Here is a 1,993-nt window from a genome sequence, read left to right as displayed (position 1 = left end):
TATATATATATATATGCATTATGCTATTTTCTTTCAGAGGATGGATTTTATTATAGATATCAGGCAGTCATAGCTTAATACTCTAATGGCTGACTGGAATGGCTATTTAATCTGTTGACTAAACATTCTGTTAGAGGGGAAGGTTACATGTTGTGATCAAAAAAGGAAAGGCATTTGGAAGTCTGGGCTCATATGTCTGAGCAAATTAACATTGAAGACTCCTAAAGTCATTGGCGTTGTCTCCAGGGAGTTGTTTTATGTCACACATGTTTAGATTTATTTACAGTTCTACATTTCTTTATTAACTTTCTGCCAATTTTCTGTCATTCAAGTAAGTACTGATTTAGAATGTGTTACTCCAGACAGTTAGTTCTTATGTGAGTAGCTGAACCTTTTGGTAATGATGTTGAAACCATTTCTTGTAGTCCCTTATGATATTGGTTTGGTAACTTCAAGTGTATTAATGTTTTTTTTTCTGTCTAACTTTATAAATTGCTCTCATAATAATGCATGAAGTATTGTATCAGTTCTTTGTGTTAAAGAACCTTTTGATTTATGGAGCTTTCAGTCTGCTTAGGAGGAAGTTTATGAGCATGATGTAGTTTGATGGGATAATATTTACCCTTATTTCCTTTCAAAATTTGCAACTGACAGACATTTGGAGTCAACCCAAATTCGGACGCCAACAACAGCCAATCCGTTTCTGCCAACACAAAATGGCCATAGCTTACTCAAAATTGCAAATTGTCAGGTAAAGTTTTTGTGGCTGCTGCTGAGTGTCATCCTCCACACACTTGGAGCATTAAAACATCCAGCAAGTTGTGGCTGTGGCGACCATCTTGAGTTAACAGTAAGTCACGCAAGGACAGACATTAAGGAAAGTCAGGCCTTTGATTTATTATTTATGGTAAGAAAAGAAAAGGCTTCTGTCAAGCAACCYTACTCTCAACTTTGAGAATAAGAGAGCATTTTCAGTGWTGCTGTGGACCTTTTGGCAATGTTYGACAAGTTCCTCTATTGTTTTCTTCAATTGAAAAGGGTCATTAAGCGTTAAGTTATGTTATTGTTGTCCAATATTTTCTCCACTTGTTAATGGCTGTCTTTACTGTGTTCTGTTAGATGTTTTGTAGGAGTGTGACAAGACAAGACAAGATGGGATCCTGGGTTCACAAGAATGGAAGAAGATTTTAACAGTATTTTAAATTGATTTTTAACATAAGCTCAGCTGACTGCATCTGTTTTGTTTCATTTCTCAGGAACCCTTTTAACATTTTTAAAGATTTCTTTTGTGAACATAATACAGAAACATGTAATTACCTTTTTTCAACACATCTTTTTATCACTGAAAACAAGGTTTACATATTTTTTCTTTAGTTAAAAGACATTTCTTCCTTTTTTTTTTGGCCACCTTTGAAGTGATTCTAATGGGATTTACTAAATTCCAACATCAGGAAAAAAAGAGCAATAATTTAAAAAATAGATTTAGAGACACACTCTGCAACTTTGATGTTATCTGAGAGGGTAGACAAAGCCTCTCATGGAATGGCTCAGTCCAGTTCACCTCCACTTCAAAGTTTGATCAAACAGTGTCCCCTCAACTCATATAATTGTGTATCAGTTTCTTGTGTATTGTCTATTAGTCTAGGGCTGGGCGATTATTTGATCGCAATTATTGATCGAGAAAAAATTCAGGTCGATCATGGTGATCAACTGTGAGCCTCTTCCTCGATGAAGCATGGCAGAAATGTGCGCGACAACAGCCAATCAGAATCCACCTTCTCCTGCTCCACTTCCATTTATAAGTTGCTAAGGAAACGCAGACAGAATCGTAGAATTAACCAAAGTAATCCAGTATAAAACGCTGAATCTCACCGTTTGCTTATTTGGGTGAGTTTCTGAGGTATTTTGGCTGCTGTCGTTTCCTGTACCTGCGTTACCTGCTAACAGGCACGCCAGGTGACCCCTCCCGACACAGACGGAGAGGCGGGGGGGG

This window comes from Austrofundulus limnaeus, unplaced genomic scaffold (genome assembly GCF_001266775.1).
Source record: "Austrofundulus limnaeus strain Quisiro unplaced genomic scaffold, Austrofundulus_limnaeus-1.0 Scaffold4, whole genome shotgun sequence".
In the NCBI taxonomy this organism is placed as follows: domain Eukaryota; kingdom Metazoa; phylum Chordata; class Actinopteri; order Cyprinodontiformes; family Rivulidae; genus Austrofundulus; species Austrofundulus limnaeus.
Note: the sequence above shows the minus strand (reverse complement) of the source record.